Genomic DNA, 15,240 nt, shown 5'->3' with positions numbered 1-15,240 from the left:
ATGGGAATCTGTGTGATTGCTCTGTCAATGCAACATCTCCTGAGATGTCTTTGGTTTTAATCCCATTCCACAAATACTGCAATGTTTTATCATTTTGATGCGGCTTTGTGGGTTTCTCATTAATTGTATTCACTTTTGTTTCCAGGAAGTTTGAGATTTCATCATCTGCTAACATATGCTGAAATGCATGTGTCAGTTTTATAATAAATTTCCAATATATAAAAATATCTATAGAACACACAAACACAAAATTAGTTTGTAACAAAATCTCAAGTTATCTGTTTATTAGGGAAAGGCAAAGTTGGTAGTGCTGTCAATTATGGGAAGAACGACGCAGCTTTAATAATGAAACAGAATTTGCAGTTTCTCATAACTATACTAAGCAAATTGTTTGGGCTGAAAATTTCCATGCCAGCTGTCTGCCTCAGGCTGAAGTTTTTTTGGAAAATTTCAGTCAAAACAGTTCAGCAGACTCTGAGACTAAGGCTAGGGAAAAATATGTTGTTTTACTCACATTAAAAAAAAAAAAAATGCCTTTACCCTCCTCTCTAAAGCCTCCTCTGGGATCTCCAGGACTTCAGAGGAAGGACTTGAAATTTGCCTGGGAGAGAACTGTATTTCTTTTAATGAATTTTGTGTGAATCTGTATGAATTTGGCCAAGTTTAGACATCTCTGATAAAAAACACTGTTGCTACATGCTCCTGGGTGCATTTATACATGTTTGCCAACTTCCACCACTTAGATTTCCACCTGTGTGGGACTAAACAAGATGCTTTGTGCTGTGGGACGTGCCAGGTCCGCATCCAAATACAAGAACTGAAATCACACACTCTCAGGTGTTCGGCATGATCCCCAGTCAGGAGGAGCTGAATGAGGTTGGGGTGAGAGACCTGCAGAGCAGGGATTAGAGGGATGAAAATGGGATTGCAGAGAAGAGACATGAGATGAGGACAGGACCCGACTCAGTGGGATGGACAGGGAGGGATCTCTTTAGGGAAGCAGAGTACGCTGTGAAACCAGGCAATGATTAATCAAGTTAATTTAAGCCATTGACACTTACAAATACCAAAATGATGCAGCATGACAAAACTACCAGTTTTTGCAAGAGTCTAAAAAAAAAAAATCCAACAAAACTAGACTAACAGATCAATAATAAGATTTAAAATTGTATATTGAAGATCCCAAATTTAAGAAAAAAACAAATTGCCTAATCAAACACCCTTTCTGCCATCATTACGATGCAGTCCTTATTCACAAGACTGTGTTTTATCCAAGCCAGCCCGGAGACGAAGCAGTGAGAAGGGAAAGTAGAAGACGAGGTTTACGATCCCTGTCTCACCTGTTGCAGAGCTGGAAGGTTGTAGTGACTAAGCAGAGGACGGAGGAACAAGGATGAATGTGTTTCAGATTAAGGCAGTCGAACGACGCCCCAAGACTGTGGGCAATGTTGGGCAAGTCACTTCAACCCAAAGTTTCATAACTGTGCCGAAGCTAAATGTGTTGCAACCTCTGGATGATCATCTTGATAGTTCAGAGTCTGATCTGCTTACGTGTCCAACGCCCACAACAGCAATTAAAGGTTGTGTGAACTTTGCCTTTCCTCAGCACCGTAAGTAACCCCCGATCATGGCTCTGTCTGCAGGAATGCATCGTGAGATCGGCTCTTGAGATTGCTCTCTGCTTTCTAGCACAAAAATCTGTGCCCATGCCAAAAAGTTGATCACACCTTAAACCCAGCCGCACAAAGGGCAATTTTTCTAGAAATAGCAGCATTTGTTCCTGTTGCTGGCTGATGGGATCTGTGCTGCACCAAGCCTGACCAGCCAATACTGTGTATATCAACAAGCAGAAAGCAAATTTCAGAATCTCTCACGCTCCATCAGGTTTTCCAAACACTCCTGGCAGTTCTTTCTGGAGGCTTTTTGGCTAACTAAACTCTCCCTTCCTATTCTTCATTCCGTTACATAGGTGAGGATGCGCTGGTTTTCAGCATCCAAAGACACAGAGGCAGTTCAAAAGGAATTGGCAGAATACTGAAAAATTTCCATTATCAAATTTGTGAGTTCAATTCATTTATAAGATTGGGTATTTAAGTCCAAGCCAAGTGGACTTCCACCCAAGTGGAAGAAATGGTTTGCGACGGTGGCCTCCAGGACTTTGTTTTTGTGTGAACAGGTTTTATTTTAAGACATTGCTGCTCAGGAGTTGAAATCTGGTTTCTCTTTCCCTCCGTACAGCATGATGTTCTATGCAAGACTGGTTTTATGCATGGACCCAATATTACCCAGAAAGCACAGCTCTAGACTGAAAGTTCTAAACAATCTTAAGATTTTCAGTGCACTTACCGGAGTCTGAGGAGGAGTAGACAAGCACTGAGAAGGAGTAGACAAACCCTTATTGCATACATAACATAGGGTTGAATTAGGATAGTAAAAATGAGATTTAATGCTGCGGTTTTCTAACTTTTGAATGCTTAACTGAGCAACCTCCAGAATATTTTGAAGACTTGATGTGGGCAAACAGATGAACAGGCAAGCAATACATCTTCTACTCAGTGTTTAAAGAGAAAACTGCATTGAATAATCGCCTAGAACCTAAATCAATGGGCAGAGAGACATCTCCCGCTTTCACGTTTGCTGTTGCTGCCTGGGTAGCACATCTGTCACCAGTGCCTTAGCGGTAGTTAAGGTGGTGAAGCAGGATTCTGGACTGCAGTGATTTTCCTAGACTGTAGCAAATACTACTTCACTAAAGCCCGAGGAGATATCAGTGAAATCGAATTGAATGATCCCTATTTAAATGAACTGATAAACGCGATTCAGCAAGCTCCTCTGCCTAAATTGACCATCAGCAACTCCTCCCTTTCTCTTTCCTCTCTGCTTTTAAAAAAATAAGGATAAAAAAAAATCCTAGAAAGCAAGTCTTACTTGGAATCAGAAAATTAACTGCCAGTTCTATTCCATTCCATAGTGCATTCTCCTCCTTCTGGCTGCCAACACACTGGAATAACATAGATGCTGTTTTCAGGGACATCTTTACATTCAAAAGATCACCTCTGCTGATACGCAGTAGGACAATAGGCGATGAAGTTTGAATCCCCCTACAGCAGGAACAGCTTCATCCGCAGCAATTTGATACAAAGGTTTTTGGTGAGTAAGGCTCAAACTTCCAAAGAAATCGGAACTTTCTGTAAGAAGTTTTTGTCATTCCACGTAGCCAAGCAAATGTGCCCTCCTGTTCAGATTGTCACTCTGCTTTTAAAGATGCTCCAGGGAGAGTGATTCAGAACAGCTGGCAAAAAAAAATACATATATTTCTAGGAAAATTATTTTATTATCAGTGAAATGTCACAGAGGAATGCAAATTATACATGTATTTCTAAGTAGAAATACAACTCCTATAGCCACACTACGGCACCACTCCTCAGGCTATACTGATATAGTTAAGATATAAAACTTCTCCATGATTATTCTTTCTTTTAATCTACAGCAAAGAGAAATGGCATATATTTATAATTTTGAAAATATTTCATTACAAGACTTCTCTGAAACATATTGTTCAGGGATCCACAAATACCCAGTTCACTGGCAAGTGGTGCACGTTACGCTGTCAAAGTGCCCGGCAATGCCAATCTGTCAGTTCAAAGCCGAAAAAAGAGTATTTTAGCTTTTACTTACAATAAGCTATGCTGATAGACCTTGTAACAGGACAAGTAACAGCCAGTCTTTAAATCTGAATTGACATTGATTTACAGAGTTTCATCTCTTTGAATTAAACCTGAGAGAGAGAGTTTCAAGCCGCTTCACTTATTGATATTACAGTTACACATTTCTTAAACACAGAAGAGTTTGCTTTAAAAAGAAAAAAAAAGGCTCAAGTGCCTACAGAGAGAAGATAAAAAGAGAAAGTGATGTTAAAGAAGATGTCAAATGAGCAAGTTTTTGTTTATTCATCTTTTTTAATTCTTCTTTTTCTCCCATAAATTTTTAATACCACCTTGATTTGAAATCCTAATAAGAAATCACATATGTCATGCAACATTCCTCCTGCCAAAGCTCTCTCATCGTGGTATTACTGCAATATTTGTAACTTTTGATCTGGAAACGTCAAGTTACGTAAGATCACAGTTCTGCTCCCTGCAAGGATGTGATTCTGTCAGAAAATGAACCAGTGAAGCGGGAACTCGAACAGAACTGGAAATGACTTTCCCAGGGAAAAGGTAGTTTTGCTTAAGCATCTCAGCTATTTTAAAGTGCAAGAACTCAACGTTTTATTCTCCTGATCAGAGAAATGGTAAACTACCAAGTTAAAAATAATCAGAGCGGGCTCTTAATTGGAATAGTGTATGTGTTGTAGAGGGAACGAAATAACATTTTAGTTATCAGGCACTCCTGGAAGCCAATCAAATAAAATAAAAGCAAAAAAAACCAAAAGAGAACAACCTTTTCCCTTGCCAGTCTACTATCTGCTCACCAAAACAAAAGGAAAGCATCTAATTTAAATGAGTCAAGGAAAATAATTAAGCTACAAGGACTTCAGAAAAACAATCTTCTCTGTGCAGATCTCACTCCTTCCCCAGACCCATGGAAACCAGAGTGGTGACTCCCTTTTTCCATCCATATAAAATAAATCATCTTGGGGGTGGGGGGGGGGTATCTCCCTTCCCTCCCCAACCAAAACCATATGAGCAGTTTTACTCTCTTCTCACAATGAATTTTCCCTGCTTTGCTACCCTTTGAAATCAGAGAAGGCATATTCTCCCCAGAAAAACCTTTCTAAACCAGCACCCCTTGCTAATAAAAAAGGAAAGTACGAAGTTAACTTGTGCACCTCCTTTTGCCTTTTCCCCCTTCCCCTACCAAAGACCAGCCTGAGAGCCCCTTTCTACACTAAAGACCCTCTTTCTCCCCCAGAATATGTTTGGTTTTTTTTTCCTCCAGATCACACGAATAAATGATAGACAGATTGAAAATCTCCCTTCGGAACGATGTGCATGCATACACTCAGGTACGTACGGGAAGGGAGGGTGAGGCACAGAGGCAGAGTCCCTGCAGAAATCTAACACACCTCAGTGCAGTGGCAGTAACTCCCAATTCTGGTGAGTTTTTTTGGGGGGAAAAACTGAAACAGGTTGTCTGCCAAGGCACTTTTCCTCTTCCTGCCCCAGCTGGGTGTGCAGACCCCCTTCCCAGGGTGGTCCAGTGGTCCCGCTCTCTGGGGGAAGCACAACCCAGGTAACGTTTTCCTGTGCCTGGGAAATGCCTGGCCACACACTGCGACCTCATGCTCCCCTCCCTGCCCCTAAATCTGCTGGAAACCAGCCCAGCCCCTAATTTTCCTTGCCCAGAGCTTGGGAGTCAGATTCTTAAGGGACAGCAGCAGGGAATCCTCACGGCCACAAAACAGCCCGCAGCAGTGATCCGAACTGATCCAGCAGTGGGGCAATAGGCTGGGAGCTGGGAATTTAACAGGGAAGGGCAGCTGGCAGTGGCCACAAACCAGCAAAATTCCTACAGCCTTGTAACACGGGCAGAGCCGAGTGAGCTGCTTTGAAGGCTTGTCTGACTGCAAAATAGCACAACAGAGACACGTCTTCCTACCTTCATGCCCCCCGCCACACATACATTGCACTAAATATACATCTATATATGTATAGATACACTCCCTATTTTTTCCACCCTATAAAAGTGCTACAGGCTGAGACACTGAGTGGGAGGTGCCTGGCTCCGAAGAGGCCAATGAAATAAATTAAATACAAATCACTGGCTCAGCCCCAGCCTCCCCCGACGAACCAGGAGATGTTGGGGTTTCCGATGGCCGATACCTTGCCCTTGCCGGATCATGCGTGCAGCTGGCACATGGGGGCTGCTGGTGTAGTATGGGCGTAAATGGAAAACCTTGGGTATTGCAGGCACATATGGCTCACATGCTGGGAGCAGAGCACTTTCCATAGGAGGGGAGGGACCACCCTACTAGCAAGGAATTTTATTAGGGTCAGTGAAGCAGAAAGAAATCGGCTTGGGATAAGCCGGGAGCTGCCAAGTTCCCCTGCCCAACTCCCGCGCCCCAGAGCAGGGAGCAGCACGCTAACAACTTGCCAGGCTCCAGCAGAAGTTTACCTATAAAAAACGCACAGAAAACTTCCAACTTCAAAGCTTTGCTCTCATTTTCTCATTTCATGTCCCTCCCTTCACACAGATCTTTTCTTAGGGAAAAAAAAAATGCAGCTATAAATTTAAGATGTGACTTCATTGACAAAAGTTAAGGAGGAAGATGGGGTGGAGGTGAAGATATTATAATTTGATTCAGGGTTTTGCTGTTTGTTGGGGGTTTTTAATCATCAAGAATGCAACTTTCCTGGAAAAGCCATGAACAAATGCATTCAAGACGCAGAAAGGTCTTGTCTATCTAGTCAATAAGTATCTAGCTAGCTCTGTTTTGGCTGTATGAAAAATATATTTCAGACTGTGTATCCCATAAGACAAGGAAAACTGTGTTATAAAGATGTCTTTTTAAAAACATTTCAAATCATGTGCTTAGATGGTTGTAACCACTGCAAATTTCTAAGCATGGTCATGGTAAGAAAGAGTAAATACATACTGCCTCATTAATACTTTAAGGGGTTTTTTTAAATTATTTTTTAAAGATTTGGCACACCTTAACTACTACTTATTTCAAAGCAAAATATCCCAGATATTTTAGACCAAGGATATACATACATTTTTAACAAAAAGCAACTAGCAAGAAATAAATGCCCTTTGGTAGCAGCCTGTTTTTCTGTTCAACAGCCAAAATTTGTATTTCAAAATGCAAATTGCTGAGAATGTGAGCACGAGTCTGAACCACTGCATTTCTCCCAGGCACTCTAGCATCTTTCCTCAAACGCCACACTATTTGAGGGAGCTTTTAAGACTGGCAGGGCATGGCTGGAAGCAGGGCTTTAACATTTAATGCCTAAGAAACAGAATTGTCACTCAAGTTGCGGTCAAGCGCATTTTTTCTCATTTTTCTTGGAGGCAAATCCACCCTCCTGGGGAAAAATGGGAGCCCCCATTCCCATCCCTGACTCTAGCACGGATCCAAATGTAAACATACACATACACACACACACTCCCACCACGCACTACCCTGCAGCAGGACACGGGGACGGGGCTGGGGGGTTCAGACGGAGCAAAAGGAGCTTTGTGCAGCTGAGAAATGCTGAGGCTTTTTTTTCTTTTTTTTTAAATCTAACTCCCCACCCCCCCAAGCTTTTACTATTACATAAATAACACCGATTGATCTTCAAGCTGCATCCTTGCTTCAGTGCCTCCAAATCTGCGCTGATGCCACCCCCACCCAGCCCAGCACAGCTCGGGGTGCAGAGGGAAGGGTTGGGGGAATGGGGGGGGGTGGGGGAGGTGTGGATGGGGGAAGCCACCCTCAACGTACCCTGGAGCAAGGTTTTGCCAGGCTGTGGGTGTCTGGTCCCCAGCCGGGAGCCTCCAGCAGCATCTTTGCCTCCCGCTGAATTACTGCAAACTGTGTGCGGAGGGAGCAGCGGGGCTGGGATGAGAGGGGAGAAAAAGCAAGCTTGGGCAGAGAGAGGGATGATGGGGAGGAAAAAAAAAAAAAAAAACAAAAAAAAAAACCCAAAAACCAAAAAATAGGGATTCAGGGAGCTTCTCCCCAACCCGTGTGTCTGTCTGCTTGGAGGGAAAAGGAAAGGGGGAAGGGAAAATTGGAGGGAGGCGATCGCACAAATGCACTTTTTTTTTTTCACAGCAAAACGCAAAGCTTACCATGTCTGCAGGCTCCCCCCCCCGCCGAAATGCCACTTCTGCGTCCAGCGATCCCAAAGTGGGCAACTACAGCCAGGCACCGGAGCTCATCTCAGCAGGCAGCACGGCGATAACACCACCGCCACCCCCAAAAATCAAAATCAAAATAAAGAATAATAGTAATGAAAAAAAAAAAAAAAGACCGGTCCAGCTTCTTTCCTGGCAGGAATCGTCCCTGGTAGGACTGCCCAAAATAAGCAGCTGCAATCCAAAGGCTTTATTTAAAGCTTCCCCCCTCCTCCTCCTCCTCTCCTTGCCTCGCTCTCTCTCTCCCTCTCTCTGTTACACACAGAGAGAAAGGGAGACACACACAGGTTACATGAATGGGAGGCAGGAGCCGGCTCTCCCGGGCTGGGAATGACAGGCACACATGCGGCCGGCTGCTGCGCACCCACGCCGCGACTCGCCACGCCACGACTCGCCACGCCACGGCACGGGGGTGGCACGGGGTGGTGGTGGGGGGGGTGGCGGCATGCGGAGAGGATGGGCACGGCATGGGGATGGGCTCTGGGAGGGAAGGGGGATGGGGTGGTACGGGCATGAGGAGGAGATGAGTGTGGGTGTGAGATGGGGATGGGCATGGGCACGGGCATGGGCATAGGCATGGGGCAGGGGGGCATGGGCATGGGCATGGTTTGGCATAGGCATGGGGCAGGGAGACATGGGCATGGGCATGGCATTGCCATAGCAGAGGTGTGGAGCAGGGATGGGCATAGGCATGGGCATGGCCATGCTATAGTCCTAGCATAGGCATGGGACAGGAGTGGACATGCACATGGGCGTGGTGTGGACATGAGGTGGAGCTGGGCATGGACATGGGCATGGACATGGACACAGTATGGGCATGGCATAGTTCATGGGGCAGGAGTGGACATAGATATGTGTATGGCATGGACATGAGGTGGAGCTAGGCATGGGCATGAACATGGCATGGGCATGCATGGCATAGGCATGGGGTGGGGGAACATAGACATGGGTACAGCATGAACATGGGAGGACCTCAGTATGGGCATGGGCATAGACAGGAGCTTGACACAGTCTGGCATAGGCATGGGGCTGGGGAGGACATAGACATGGGCATGGGCATATATAGCCATGGCATAGTCAGGGCAGGGGTAGGCATAAACATGGGCATGTGTGATGGTTTAGCCAAAACCAGGACAGCATGACATGGACATAGGGAGGAGCTGGACATTGACATGGGCATGAGCATGACACAGTCACGGCTAGGCATGGGAATGGGGGAGACATGGGCATGGTCATGGCTTAGTCATGGGATGGGTGGACACAGATATGGGCATGGCATGGGCATGGCATAGGCATGGCATGGACATGGGAAAGAGCTGGGTATGGGCATGAACATGATATAGACATGGGTGGACATCGACATTGACATGGCATGGTATGGCATGGGGAGGAAGTGGACATGGGTATGGGGAAGGGATGGATGGTCGTAAGGCATGGGTATAACATGGGCATGGGGAAGGGATGGGGAGGGGATAGATATATGGACACAGGCTTGGCATGGGGAGGAGGTGGACATGGATGTGTTGTGGGGAGGAGATCGGCATGGCATTAGAAGGGATGGACAGGGCCATTGGGAGGGGACAGGTGTGGGCATGACATGGGCATGGACATAGGTATAGACATGGTGATGAGGTGGGCTGGGTGTGGACATAAGCATTAGAAGGTAATAGGGAGGGGAGAGGATGTGCTCGCTAGGCATGGTTGGGCTTGGGCATGGGTTGAGTATAGGCATGGAACAGGCAAGGAGATGAGATGGGATGGGCATTGACTTCAGCATGTGAATGGAATGGGGGTCAGAATGGGGATGAGGATGGGATGGAGAGCTGCCTCGAGTAGTGCCTTCATGTCCTTCCCCCGGTGAGCCTCTTTCTCTTTCTTCCCAGGGTCAGGTGGTCTCCAGCTTCAGCACATGTGATGACGAGGGGGAAACCTCTCTTCCTTCCTTGCCCCTAATTAGGTAACTGGCATAATGTCTTGCTTTTGGGGTCAAGGAAAAGCATCTGCAGTGGTATTAGGAGATTTCATTATTATTATTGTTATTGTTATTATTGTTATTGTTATTATTATTATTATTACTATTATTACATAATTGTGTTGTTTAATAATTAAAATCAAATTCTCAGGAACAAAGCCTGCAAGATTTCAGTTGCATAATTTAAGGTTACTTGTTCTTTGGGAGGAAGATCAAAGCTACTAGTTTCTGCCTTTTAAATATTTGAGGGGGTTGTTTTGTTTTGGTTTGGTTTTAAGCTGCAGCGGCAAGAAATTAGGGCTGTTTAATGCTGCTGTTCAGCATGGTCTGAAGGGAGAAAGGGTTGTGATGTTGCTAAGTGTCAGGCTCTGTTACTGCTTCACTGCCTGACCTTAGGCAAGTCCCCGATAACGTATCCCTGCCAGGATTCATCACTTGTTGCCGTTTACACTCAGCCTAGCATTGTCTCATTAACCACATAATCACATTCCTCTGTTTCAAGTCCCTCCTCAAAATTTACTCTTACAAAACTTTTCAGCAACAGTCTCTACATGGCTTATGTCGGCATCACAAATCTCGGAGATGTACTGGATTAGGCCCTAAAACTGCGTTGTACGAAGAGTGCTGAACATAATGGACTGCAGTACTTCACGCAGTGCTTTGAGCTACGTGGGAATTGTCCTCTTCATGGCATACCTTTAAATCAGCCAGGTGCAAGTCTGCTATGTTCTACCTTTTTTTTTTTTTCCCTTGTCCTAAAATTTCCAGCCTTTGTGGAAAGCAAAAGGTAAGATTGTGTTTTATTCCAAAACACAGAAATCAGGGTAAAAAGGCACACAGCAAATCAGAACATAATCTTAAACAGCAGAGTTCTCGACATAAAGGTCTACTTTGCAAAATAGCTGCTGCTATTCACTGTTTTTTTAAGTCATACATATTAAAAATGAAATACATTTGCATTAGCCTTATTGCCTTTGGAATATATTCCACATCAGGAATCTAGACTCTAGACAAAGGTAATTTAGGTGCCTGGAAGGGCAAAGTTTAATTGAGAAATACATATATTGTTAGGAATAGACCTCATCCAAATTCAATGGTAATTGTATAAGCGTTTCAAAAATCATACAGTATGCAAGCTTCCAAAATTTCTGAACAAGAAACATTTCCATTTAAATGCCAAGAGGCAATTTTCCCTCTCTTGTTCAATACTAAATCAGTCACATGAGCAGTTTGCATTTGATTTTAGAAAGGAAATGGAACATCTTCACTTCCAATTGCATATAACTTTTGCTTTTTCTTGTTCTTAGTGCTCTTACTTGTTTGCAGTACTTTTCTGCATTTTTTAATTTCTTCTATTTAAGCCACCTATTCAATCCAGCCATTTATTTCTTTCTTTATTAAACTCCAGCAATATTGTTAAAAGAGAACTAGTAAACCCAAGTGTGGAGTAGAACACTGTGTGTTTGATTTCTGGTTGGTAAATCCAAGTTTAACAGATCAGCACTGTTTGTGTAATTGGCCTCTCTTTGTTAACTGAACTAGACAATGATGCTCTTGGAACAAGGGAAAAAAAAAAAGAACAGTAGTAATTTAATGGGTAAAAACGACTTTGCTTAGGAAAATCCCCCTGCTTCAATTCACAGAGAATTACTGTGGTTGCCGTAGTGCACTGCATACCAATTTGGAGTGTATTTTATGAAGACGTACATTTCAAAATGTCAGTGTTCACTAGCCTGCCATATTGTGCCCGTGTCCTGCACCGCAGTAGCCTTGCACAGCTGAAACGCTCCTTGCAAACAGAGACTATTAAGTCAACCACTCTTCCAAACAGTGTTTTTGCAGAATTTGTAAAGAAGCTACATCTGTGGAACAAGAAGGTGATTGAAAAAACCAATGCACGAGCCTATTAGACCTTGTGTGCTAAGAGACAAGGAGAGCAAGTCCTGGAGCTGCCGCTCAAATTAGCACTTAATAGCCCTGATGTCGGGTTGTGTTTCCATATTGACATTTGCTCCAACAAAACAATGAAAACACCTATCGTAAAGTCCCCATTCACCAAGCAAAAAAGTAGCAACACCTGCTCTGGTCAAAGGTTTCTTGCTGAAGAAGTCCAGCAGCAGTAGTGTCTTTGGTTGGTTAGGTAAGCCCTTTGCCAAGGGGTGCTGCACTAGTTGACAGACACTACTAAAGGTTTTTTTATTTTTTCCTACTTCCAGGAGAGTAATCCAGAGGGAAAAACTCATATATTTTAATCAATGGAAGTGAAACCATTTGCCTTTCAGAGACTATAAAATAATACACACCCCAGGGTTCAATGCTCTTTTCTACTCCTCCAGAACATTCTTCAAGGGGAAATCACTCTTTTCTTGATGAATGTGCAATTCAAATGTGGAAATATGCCATTCTTCATGCTTTCTCCATAGGGAACAAAATAATTTCTGTAATTAAACTCTTTTTTTGCCAGCATTTCCTGATGCGAATAGGTTGTTTTTTTTTTTTTTTTTAGACAACGGGAAAAGCCACGTACAAAAGGGTTCGTAAAACCAGGTCTGGAGGATTTGACCTTTAAGCCTCTATTTGAATTAGTCGTTTTGGTTTCAAGGCACATGAGGATGAGGCAGGTAGATTGCAGCTTAAGTTTCCAATTAGGCACCGCTGAAAGGATATGGCTGCAGGACAAAGGAGGATACGGGTACCATTGCTAATGTTAGTCTAGCTGTTAGGAATGACAGCACTGAAAACACACAGTCCGGTCCTCTTTGCGCTTTAGCAGCCCCAGGTGTGTAGCCAAGATCTCTGTTGGGTTGATGCTGAAGTCTGTACTAGAGCATCGTCAGTGCACTGGTTCCCATGGTAGCTAGATCAAAAAAATCCAGCCTCCCCAAATATATATCAGGCTGTCATGGGCAGTGTAGACAAAACTGGAGATAAATAAAAAGTTATGCATATGTGTGAGCTTTTGTAGGACTCGGACCTGAAATCCACAACATGTTCCTTGTCACTGCAGAATGGACCATGTAATACAAAGGTCAGTATATAGGATGGATTTAACTACCCACACAGCTGAGGGTTGAAACCTCATTTCTGTATGATGGCAGGGCTGAACCGAAGCTAGATGCAGAGCTGAATCCTGAAGTTCCCACTCGGAGTTATGTTATGTCTCTCTGTCAAAGCTCTTGAGCAGAGTGGTGGAGCAGAAATCACACAGACTCTTTATAAAGAGCAGGATTTCCCTCCTCTTCTTCCTCACTCCATGGATGCCTCCAGCTTAAATCAATCTACATTGATTCAGAGATATCTCCACTGCTGGTACCATGAGATGGACTCCAGAGTGGGGACAGAGAAGTGTTATCACTTACAAGGGTCTTTCCTTTTATTAGCTGATTTTTGGCAGGATGCTAAAGGCTGGAGGGGGGCATTCTATCTTGACTGTGCCTTTTGTAGCATCTCAGTGGATCTCAGGGCTTAAGGAGGACAGAACTGAGCATCTGCCCACAGTACTGGATCTTATGCCCTTCCTTTCCTTTTTTGCAGAGTACCAGTGTGTGTTGTCATACCTGAAGCATACAACGGAGCCGAGAATCTGCTCCTACTGCTTACTCAGGAAAAGTTCCCACCAAGTGAATTGGACATTTGCCTGAGTGAGTGTTGCAGGATTCGGCCCATATGCTTCTCAGCTCTTATATTTGCATAGTGCAGAATATGCTTACAGTACAGTGCCAATAAAACAAAACTATATACAGTAAGCACAGAAAAATGAAGAGCGCATTTACAAACAGCAGCTGAGCTCTGCAGCTGACATCCAGGCTTATAACACTGTCAGAGACCATGCTCTGTTGTGGGTAATATGTACAAGAAAATTATTTATAGGCAATTAGATGGAAGGTCCTGTAAGTGTATAGGTCTCTATTCTCCCTTTCCTAAGCCTATTATTTTATTTTCCCTATAAATTAATTATATTTTAACTCTGTAAATGTCCCCTTTTTTTTTTTTTATTTTCAACTATGGGAAGCATTTCAGGAGGCTGCTTTCATGGAAGACACTTGTTCTTCAAGTAAGCGCTCTGGCATTGTGTAAACATGCTGCGTATACCATATGTGACTAACTTCAAAACAGATACCGGTTCATTCATTCTAACGAAGTAGAACAAGGACTCTTTTGTCTCCAGAAATCCCACTGATGTCTTATGAAGGAGGAGGAAGATCTGCATCAAGAAGATGCAGATCATGTCAAGAAGAGTATAAATTGCCCAGAGGATCAAATTACACCTTTTCATAGACATATTTTTCTCTCTAAAAATGTAAAGTATTTTTTTTTTAATCCACAGGATAGTACAGAATACTTCTTAATCCACAGTGCATGATAAAATGCCCACGAACAACTGTAGTATAATACATCTTCAATACAACTGGCCATAAGTATATTAGAAGAACCTCCCAACAATAATTACCCTATTACTGCACTGTGACTTCACATCCAATTTTGCTCACCTCACCGTATAAAATAGATGGAATAGATAACTTTTATATTTTTAATAATAATGAAATGTTCAGGATTTGATACAGAAACCTGGCTACCGAGGTAATAGGTACATATAAGAACCTATTTAGAATAGCTGTGTGAATGGGAATTGCTGTTAAATTGCAATGAAATACTGTAGCATATCAAACAATATTTGAAATCAAATGAAACTTGGAAGGCCAATCTGCACTTATATTCAAGCCATAATCTCATTGTGAAGGAGACTTCTCCTGATGAAATCTGCTGGTTTAGACAACTGTGTAATATCTCCTTATTCTCCACTAAGACCACCTATCTCAACTAACTTTAAATGACTCACTCTAGATTTATGCTTGTGCAATAGCAAAATTAATATGAATAGTCCCATTCACATGCTAGATGCTCTCAGGAAATGAAAAGCCAGTTATTTAATTCATAGGCAGCCCCGGTCTTACTAAAAGAACAGATCTGAACTGCAGACATCTCATTTCCCCTTTAAAAAACAACCTCTAAGACGGCAGAATAAAACCCCCACTTCCCCAACACCTTCACTTCAGGCATCTCCTTTCCATGACTGAACCAATCGTTGACCTTTGAGATGGCAAAGTAAGCACATCATTGTATGATTACAGACAAAAGGTGAGCTTGTGGTAATGGCACAGCAGATCTGAGTAAGATTATTGGTTCCAATACACATTTTCAGCACTTGTTAAACTTTTTGTGCTCAACCAAGAGCCTACTCAATGAATCCTCACCAGACAAGATAATAGCGTCAACATTTCCTCTGTCCCCTGCCTAGACCACCTCCATCAGCAGACGCACCACCGCACACGAACAGGGAGCAATTGGGCTCTGCTCCTGCTTTCTGCTCTGTCCTCCAGATAAATTGTGTTAGTTTACTGGCAAAATTTAGTTTGTAT

At 43.3% G+C, this 15,240-nt stretch overlaps 1 protein-coding gene across 2 annotated transcripts in view; it reads right to left on the bottom strand.

Moving 5' to 3' along the window:
• TENM4 (teneurin transmembrane protein 4) overlaps positions 1-8,025 on the bottom strand; it is a 607,238-nt gene extending 599,213 nt beyond the window's left edge. For both annotated transcript variants that reach the window (XM_086739706.1, XM_086739707.1), the window contains exon 1: positions 7,783-8,025. The gene's annotated coding sequence lies outside the window, so the exon portion shown is untranslated. The remainder of the gene's footprint in view (positions 1-7,782) is intronic.
• Between the last annotated feature and the right edge of the window lie 7,215 nt (positions 8,026-15,240).

This window comes from Chlamydotis macqueenii, chromosome 1 (genome assembly GCF_036417535.1).
Source record: "Chlamydotis macqueenii isolate bChlMac1 chromosome 1, bChlMac1.mat, whole genome shotgun sequence".
Lineage (NCBI taxonomy): Eukaryota > Metazoa > Chordata > Aves > Otidiformes > Otididae > Chlamydotis > Chlamydotis macqueenii.
This window is presented reverse-complemented; position numbering and strand designations above follow the sequence as displayed.